Source organism: Gorilla gorilla, chromosome 4, assembly GCF_029281585.2.
Source record: "Gorilla gorilla gorilla isolate KB3781 chromosome 4, NHGRI_mGorGor1-v2.1_pri, whole genome shotgun sequence".
NCBI lineage: Eukaryota > Metazoa > Chordata > Mammalia > Primates > Hominidae > Gorilla > Gorilla gorilla.
This window is the reverse complement of record NC_073228.2, coordinates 177606605-177615706: the sequence shown is the minus strand read 5'-3', so window position 1 is coordinate 177615706 and position 9102 is coordinate 177606605.

The window sequence follows — 9102 nt, the reverse complement described above, 5'->3', positions numbered from 1 at the left end:
TACTTTTAATAAATCCTGTAATTATCTTGTGAATAGTGCATAATTATGGTGCTTTGTATTTTTTTCAGTGTTGAAAGCATACATTTGGTAAATGGAAATATTTAAAATATAGCTCAATTTTTCTAAATTTTGTTTCAGCATGTCTTCATTTGAAATATATATACTCAAATAAACTACAAAAAAAATTGAAGTGGCCCAGGTCCCTTTCACTCTCTGAGAAATCCAGGCCCCTGATGTCCGAACATGTGTGGGACAGAGGCAAGCTCTTCTGTCTCACTGCATTTTGGAGTATTCAATGTGCTTGGAGAAAGAACCTATTATTTATATTAAAAACAAACGAAATGGGGAAAAATCAGGAAATAAGATGAAAAGAGCAAAATCTGTCTTTTAAAAAGGGCACTGGGGAACTTGCATTTTAAAATGAAAATTACACTCATTCATTTATATCTGCTTCTTCCTCAAACCGCACTAAAATGACAATGATAATGGAAAAAGAAAGGTTTAAGTTTACAAAGACAAGGAGAATAGGAGATTAGGCAGGTCAATTACTCTTTTACTAAAAAAATTTGTGTGTGTGTGTGTGTGTGTGTGTGTGTGTGGTGGAGGGGTGAGCTTAAATAACATTTATTTCTTGCAGCTCTGGAAGCCAGAGGCCCAAGATCAAGATGTAGGCAGGGTTGGTTCCTTTCGAGGCCTCTCTCCTCGGTTTGCAGATGGCCACCTTCTCGCTGTCCCCTCTTATGGCCTGTCCTCTGTGTGTGAGCATTCCTGGTGCTTCTCTGTGTCTAAATTTCCTCTTCTTATAAGAACACCCGTCAAAGTGGATTAGGGCCTACCCTAACAACCTCATTTTAACTTAATTACCTCTTTAAAGGCTCTATTTCCAAATATAGTCACATTCTAAGGTAGTAGAGTTTGAGGTTTCAATATATGAATTTGGCAAGGGGTGTGGGATACACAAAATTTAGCCCCCAACACAAGCCTACCCTGAACCAGTGACTGCAGAATGTGCTGATTGACATACACACTCCCGCTCTGAAGCTAAGGGCGGGTGAGAGCCCTCCAATAACATAGAAATAAATGTTATTTAAGACACACACACACACACACACACACACACACACAGGTTGTGTGGGGTGGAGAGAACACTGGGTCCTACTGGGATGGAGGAAGTGAGAAATGGGACACTGGAGAGTCATCCAACAATGGCTGAAATAACTATTGCAGGCTCAAAGCTGACCCAGGGAACCCATAGTATTTCTCTGACTAAAAGCAGCAGAAACAAGGTACAAAATGAGTCTTCTACCTAGGAATGCAGGTGAAGGAGCTGTAGGGGATAGTGAAAAGGGTGGGGCTTCCATCAAATGAAGAAAGGTTTACCTGGCAGAAAAATTTCTCTCCTCTACTTACTGTCTCTTCCAAGTTGAATCTTCTTCCTTTTTTTTCCTGTTAAATTGTTTTTTTTCTCCTGTTTAAACTGTTATTTTTAGCTTGAGGGTACATGTGCAGGTTTGTTGCATGGGTATATTGCATGATGCTGAGGTTTGGGATACGAATTGTCTCATTAGCCAAGTTGTAAGCATAGGACCCAACAGTTAATTTTTCAACCTTCGACCCCTCCCTCCTTGCTCTATCAAGTAGTCCCCACTGTCTATTGTTCTCATCTTTATCCCCATGAATACCTAACGTTTAGCTCCCACTTATAAGTGAAAACATGCGGTATTTGGTTTTCTGTTTCTGTGTTAATTCACTTAGGATAATGGCTCCAGCTGCACCCATGTTGCTGCAAAGGAGATGATTTCATTCTTTTTATGGCTGTGTAGTACCCCGCGGTGTATATGTGCCACATTTTCTTTATCCAGTCCACTGTTGATGGACAGTAGGGTTGATTTTATGTTTTTGCTATTGTGAGAAGTGCTGTGATGAACATGTGAGTGAATGTGTCTTTTTGATAGAATGATTTGTTTTCTTTTGGATATATACCCAGTAATGGGATTGCTGGGTCAAATGGTAGTTCTAAGTTCTTTGAGAAATCTCTAAATTGCTTTCCACAATGGCTAAGCTAATTTACATTCCCACCAACAATGTGTTAGCATTCCCTTTTTCCACAGCCTCACCAACATCTGCTGTTTTTTGACTTTTTATTAATAGCCATTCTGACTGGTGTGAGTATCTCATTGTGGTTTAGATTTGCATTTCTCTGATGATTAGTGATGTAGAATATTTTTTTCTGTTTATTGGCCACTTGTATGTCTTCTTTTGAGAAGTGTCTGGTTATGTCTTTTGCCCATTTTTAATGAGGTTGTTTGGTTTTTTTCCTGTTAAATGGTTCACGTTCCTTGTAGATTCTGGATATCAGCCCTTTGTCAGATGCAAAGTTTGTAAATATTTTCTTCTAGTCTGTTTCTTCTGTGGATAGCTTCTTTTGCTGTGCAGAAGCTCTTTAGTTTAATTAGGTCCCAATTGTCAAATTGTTGTTTTTGTTGCAATTGCTTTTGAGGACTTAGTCATAAATTATTTCCCAAGACCAATGCCTAGAATGGTATTTCCTGGGTTTTTCCCTAGGATTCTTGCAGTTTGAGGTCTTACATTTAAATCTTTAACCCATCTTGAGTTAATTTTTGTATATAGTGAAAGGTAGTGCTCCAGTTTTATTCTTCTGCATATGGCTAGCCAATTGTCCCAGCACCATTTATTGAGTAGGAAGTCCTTTTCCCATTGCTTATTTTTGTCAACTTATTCAAGGATCAGATGGCTGTAAGTGTGAGGCTTCTTTTCTAGGTTCTCTATTCTGTTCCATGTGGTCTATGTGTCTGTTTTTGTACCAGTACCATGCTGTTTTGGTTACTGTAGCCTTATAGGGTAGTTTGAAGTAGGGTAACGTGATGCCTCTGGCTTTGGTCTTTTTGCTTACGTAGCTCTGTCTATTCAGGTTCTCTTTTGGTTCCATTTGAATTTTAAAATAATTTTTTCCAATTCTATGAAAAATGACATTGGTAGTTCAATACAGATAGCGTTGAATCTGTAGATTGCTTTGGACAGTATGGCCATTTTAACAATATTGATTCTTTCAATCCACGAGCATGGGCTGTTTTTTTTTAATTTGTTTGTGTCATCTATGATTTCTTTCAGCAGTGTTTTGTAGTTCTCCTTGCAGACCTTTCACCTTTTTGGTAAGGTGTATTCTCAGGTATTTTATTTTTTGTATGTGGCTATTTTAAATTAGATTGTGTTCTTGATTTGGCTCTCAGCTTGAACATTATTGGTGTATAGAAATACTACAAATTTTTGTACATTGATTTTAACCTGAAACTTTACTGAAGCCATCAATTAATTTTTAGAAAAATGAAAGCAGATGGGTGAATACTAATTCCTTTGGCAACTGGAGAAAGCACATAAGAGAGAAAGCAGAGGACCCTGAAACATCTCAGGAATTAGAGATATCAGGTGGCTCTGTGGTAGAGTGAGGAGTAGAACTGAAAACAGTAGGAGTCATTAAAGCAAAAGATAGCACCATCGATGTATTAGTCCATCCTCACATTGCCATAAAGAAATACCTGAGACTGGGTAATTTATAAAGGAAAGAGGTCGAATTGGCTCATGGTTCTGCAGGCTGTATAGGAAGCATCGTAGCAACTGCTTGGCTTCTGGGGAGGCCTCAGAAAACTTAAAATCATGGCAGAAGGCAAATGGGGAGCCAGCACTTCATGTGGCCAGAGCAGGAGGAAGAGAGAGAAGCCAGAGAGGTGCTACACACTTTTGAAACAACTAGATTTTATGATAACTCACTCATTCACTATCACGAGAATGGCACTGAAAGGATGATACTAAACCATTCATGAGGACTCCGCCCCCATGATCCAATCACCTCCCACCAGGCCCCACCTCCCATATTGGGGATTACAGTTGGACATGAGATTTGGATGGGTACACAGTTCCAGACTATATCATTCACTATCACTACTAGTGTCATCAACAGCACCACCACAACCAACACCACCTCCACCACCACTGTCACCACTACCACTTCCAACACCATCACCAACCACTATCACCACCTTCACCATCACCACCACCACCTCCACCACCATCACCACCACCACCACCATGACCATCATCACCTCCATCACTATCAACACTGCCACCACTACCATCACCATCACCACCTCCACCACCATTACCACCACCACCATCATCACAGTGACTATTGCCACCTCCATCACTATCACCACTGCCACTGCCACCATCACCATCACCACCTCCATCACTATCACCACTGCCACCACTACCATCACCACCACCACCTCCACCACCATAACCACCACCACCACCATCACCATCACCACCTCCACCACCATTACCACCACAATGATCACCACCATGACCATTGCCACCTCCATCACTATCACCACTGCCACCACCATCACCATCTTCACCACCATTACCACCACCACCACAACCACCACCATGACCATCGCCACCTCCATCACTATCACCATTGCCACTACCACCATCACCATCACCACCTCCACCACCGTTACCACCACCACCACCATGACCATCGCCACCTCCAGCACCATTACCACCACCACCACCATGACCATCATCACCTCCATCACTATCACCACTGCCACTGCCACCGTCACCATCACCACCTCCACCACCATTACCACCACCACCATCACCACAATGACTATTGCCACCTCCATCACTATCACCACTGCCACTGCCACCATCACCATCACCACCTCCATCACTATCACCACTGCCACCACTACCATCACCACCTCCACCTCCATTACCACCACAACCACCACCACAGTGACCATTGTCACCTCCATCACTATCACCACTGCCACTGCCACCATCACCATCACCACCTCCACCACCGTTACCACCACCACCACCATGACCATCATCACCCCCACCACCATTACCACCACCACCACCATGACCATCATCACCTCCATCACTATCACCACTGCCACTGTCACCGTCACCATCACCACCTCCGCCACCATTACCACCACCACCACAACCACCACCATGACCATCATCACCTCCATCACTATCACCACTGCCACCACTACCATCACCATCCGTTGATAGTGCCTCCACCACCATTACCACCACAACTATCACCACCATCATTACCACCACCATCATCACTTCTACACTGCTACTACCAGCATCACCACACCATCACCATCATCACCCTCACTCCTTCCCCAAACAGTGAATCCAAGAAAATGTTCCTCCTCTATCATAATAAAATACTGGATGCTTTTATTTGGTGGAAGATAAACCAGAAAAGACACGGGGCTCCACTGAGGACAGGGGCAAAAGTCTATTTTAGAGGGATATTAAATGAAAGTTTCATATTGAATAGTGAGACCCACACTGGCTCCCAGAGTAATAGCTCCCAAGCAGCAGACTGGAGAAGCACTTTCTAGGGAAGTTGACCAACCTAAGAGCAAAATCACTAACTTTTCATCCAATAGTAAAGCTCATCAGTCAACAAGATTATTCATGAGCTTCTAAACAGCTTTTTGGCTCTTAGATACGAACATCAGCCACAGTCACTGGGCAATCAAACAAAGCCTCTGGAACAAAACAGAGAAAAAGGAGCCCAAAGGTGATAGAGACATTACTGGGAGCAGAAGAAAACTGTGAACGATGGCTAAGAAGAACAATAACAGTATTAAGCTCAGAAAGAGTGGATATTACAGAGGCCAGGCATGGTGGCTCACGCCTATAATCCCAGCACTTTGGGAGGCCAGGGCAGGCGGATCACTTGAGGTCAGAGTTTGAGACAGCCTGGCCAACATGGTGAAACCCTGTCTCTACTAAAAATACAAAAAAATTAACCGGGCGTGATGGCTCATGCCTGTAATCCCAGCTACTCAGGAGGCTGAGGCACGAGAATCGCTTGAACCTGGGAAGTGGAGGTTACAGTGAGCCAAGATCATGCCACTGCACTCCAGCCTGGGTGACAGAGTGAGACTCCCTCTCAAAAAAAAAGAAAAGAAAAAGAAAGAAGAAAGAAAGGAAGAAAGGAAGGAAGGAAGGAAGGAAGAAAAAATTACATCCCTAAGATTAGACTAAGAGGTGATAAAAATGAAAGGTCAGAGAATAAGAAAGAGCTCTTGTGAAAAGAAAGAATAAAACAGAGAAATTCTAAAGCACTTTGACCCTTCCAGAATCTAGGGAGGGGAACACATTGGAAAATTAAGCAACCAGATTGGAGAGCAGAGAACCTCATTCCCATCAATCTGTGGCAAAGAGATACATTTGAAAACCAGTGGGTTTAGCTATCAGATTTGGTCCTGGCATTTGTTAGATACTTAATCTCCAAAACAGTCCTGCTAGATATAGATTAATATCTTCATTTTATACACAAACTCTCAAAAAGGTATGTATTAGATTGAACCACATGAAATAGTTTTGTACGTCAGAGATGGTTGAGTGCCTGCCATTTCAATGATTCAACCTAATATACGGCCCAAGGTCACACTGCAACTTTTTTGGCCAAAGATATGAAATGTTAAAAGATAAGTCATTATCATCTGGGGCCTTGAACATGCTGTTTTCATGTGTCATTCTTTTTTTTTTGAGACAGAGTCTCACTCTGTCGCTGAGGCTGGAGTGCAGGGGTGCGATCTCGGCTCACTGCAGCCTTGACATCCCAGGCTCAGGCGATCCTCCCACCTCAGCCTCTGGAGTAGCTGAGAGTACAAGCACATGCCGGTATGCCTGGCTAATTTTTGCAAATTTCTTTTTTTTTTTTTTTGGAGAGAGGGGGTTTTGCCATGTTGCTCAGGCTGGTCTCAAACTCCTGGGCTCAAGCAATTCTCCCACCTCACCCTCCCAAAGTGCTGGCATTACAGGCATGAGCCACCGTGCCCAACCTTCATGTATTATTCTTGAATTTAAAAGGAAAAAAGAATATGTATTTTTGTAGTGATTGCTGGAGCCCTCTTTCCTAGGTTGGCTGTGGTCAGTTTGCAGCACAGTCCTAATGTTAATGGTGAGTGTGTGTGGGCGGGGGGGTTGCGGGGCGGGGATGGGTGTGGGTGTGTGTTTTCAGTGAAGAAATCAAATTATTGTGTCACCCAAAGTCGCAAGGAGCCTGAGCATACATATTGGTGAGAGTGTGGGTTGGAAACAGGAATCTCGTTGCTGGATCTTTCTGCCAGGCGACTGTGTAAGTAGGTGTAGCGCTTCACAGAAAAGCGGAACTCCTCAGGTTCCAGGCGCCAAGGAACTTCATTTCTCCTTATGACTGTCCTCACAAACCGCCAGCTGGACTCGGGCTCCCTGACCCCTGGGACAAAAATCTTTGAGGGGTAGAAACTCAGCCACAATTTCTCTGATCACTCATCTTAAACAATAAGTCCTCTAGGGAGGCCAGCGAGGCTATGGAGGGAGCCTTGTGTGGTGCAGCAAGTGGGGCCGGGGGACAACTGATGGTTTAGCATTTGCAGATGAGTTCCCTATGAGCACGTGTAGTCCAAGTACACACTCCACATGCAGAAACACACAAATGTGCATGCATGCACCATGCCCTTATGTAGAGATCATGTGTACAACTGCAGAGATCATTTCCACACACCATGCACACAGGTGCATATCTATGCATTTACATCCCAGCCTCATATTCTCTCCACAGGCACAAAGACTCATACACCAGCACCTTCTTCCAATATATCACACCTACCAAGCACATACTTGCATATGTAGTACATTGATATAGCAATATACCCACAGAAAACATTTCTGTGGTAATTTTGCAAAGATGCCAAGAAGCTGAAAACAAACATTAGGTAGCATATTCTCTGTCCATTCTAAAGTGAGGAGCTTGGGCTCTCACCAGCTTGAGAATCCCGGCATAGCCAGGCCATGTGAAGTAGCGGGCACGCTGTGAGGGACAAGAGATTACAGCGAGCTCAGAAGTAGAGCAAGGTATTTATCTTCCCCCTCCCCATTGAGTAGAACTAGAACAAGGATTTGATTTTGCCTTAAAGCAAAAAGCCTCTCTTTTGGTTTTGCCTCTTAGCTGAATGCAAGGGGGAAAAGCGGGAGAGATTCCTGCCAAGATGATCGCATTTGTGAATCGAGGCTACTTCCCCCTCATCTTTGCTCATGGGCCGCATGAGCAGCCCACGTGAGTCTTAAGTACCTGCCATGTGACCCACTCATTCTCGTGTCTGCGGTGTCACAGGGCAATCAGAACGATCGCATCAAGGTCACTGTGTGTGTATGTGTGCGTGTGTGTGCACGCGTGTGTGTGTATGTATGTTTGGGCCCTTGGAGAGGACAATCAGGTGTGTGAATGAATGTCACTGGAATATGTCTTGGAGTCCAGTGGTCCATTTCCGTGGCAACGCAAAACGAAAGCCTGGGAATCGGGGAAATGCTGCCAGTTGCTATGGCCAAGGCCTGGCTCACTACAGGGGAGGAAGGAAAAATCCCAGCTCAAGTGGGGAGGTTTGCGGAGAGGTTTGTTCTCTGCTTGTAAAGAACGTGCTGTTCTTTCTGCTGCGTGTGACCGGCAAATCCAGTGTCTGGGGGACCAGCATTTGCACTTCTACTGACCTTTTCTCAGAGGATCCAGGACCCCACCCCGGTACCCTGGACAAACCCAGCCCTGTTAGTAAAGGTGCTAGCTGAAGGGGCTAGTTGCTGGGCAGGCTCTTCAGGAGATCGCTGAAGAAATGGGGAAAAGATCTACTTCTGCAGTTTGGGCCAATGCCATGCAATTACCCAGTAAATCCACCGAGCACAGTTGATTGTGAGGCAATTGCAACAGCAATGCCCTTTCCTCTAGGAAAGATGCAACACAGAGAGTCTCGGCCATTCATTGACTCTTACAGCTGGAAAACTCACGCAGGTCACAGCCTCTTTGCAGACGGGCACACTGATTCACTGGATACGTATTTACTGAAGATCTACCATGTGCTTGGCACTGGGCTCTCGAGAAACATCAGTGCAAGAGTCAGGCAAGGTCCCTGACCCCATAGAGCTGACATTTTAGGGAGTCAATAGACAATGTAAAAGAACAGTCAGTGAGACGTATAGTGTATCAGATGGTGATAGACAAAT